Genomic DNA, 698 nt, shown 5'->3' with positions numbered 1-698 from the left:
CACAGTGACCAGACAATGAGGGACGCAGGCAAACAGACTTAAATACACATCAATGAGACTAACACAGAACACCTGTGAAACATCATAGGTGTAAACATCAGAGGGGGAGCAGACAAATATAGAATACTAGAGGGAAACAGAGACCAGGGAAAGCACAACTCCCACAGTACCTCCCCCACAAGGACGTCCCTTGACGTCTCCAAGACCCCCACACCCCCAAAACGTGGGTGGAAGGAGGGGGGAAGCCAACAGGGAGGAGGGCACTAGGGAAAAAAAAGACACGAGGGGAACGATGAACTGGACAGGGTACACCAGGGGCAAGGTACAACACATGGAAACAAAGAGGCCAGAGTTCAGGTGGGGAACTGTGAGATTGTCCAAAAAGCAGGAACAGGTCAGACAGGCAACCATTCACCAGGCCGGGGCCAGTCAGGCAGGTGGCCGAGAGGTCGTCCAACAGGAAGGAACAGCTCGGGCAGAGCAGGAGTGAGGACCTCAGCAGGCGGGTCAGCGGCGAAGAGCTCAGCAGCGAGGAGATCTTCAGCGGCAGGATCTGGAGCTGAGTCCGCCGGGACCCCCTCGGAGCAGGAGAAGTGAGGAGCGGAGTCCGCCGGGACCCCCTCGGAGCAGGAGAAGTGAAGAGCCGAGTCCGCCGGGACGCCCTCGGAGCAGGAGAAGTGAAGAGCCGAGTCCGCCGG

Source organism: Nematolebias whitei, chromosome 10 (assembly GCF_014905685.2).
Source record: "Nematolebias whitei isolate Nwh7 chromosome 10, NemWhi1, whole genome shotgun sequence".
NCBI classification, from domain to species: Eukaryota; Metazoa; Chordata; class Actinopteri; order Cyprinodontiformes; family Rivulidae; genus Nematolebias; species Nematolebias whitei.
This window is presented reverse-complemented; position numbering follows the sequence as displayed.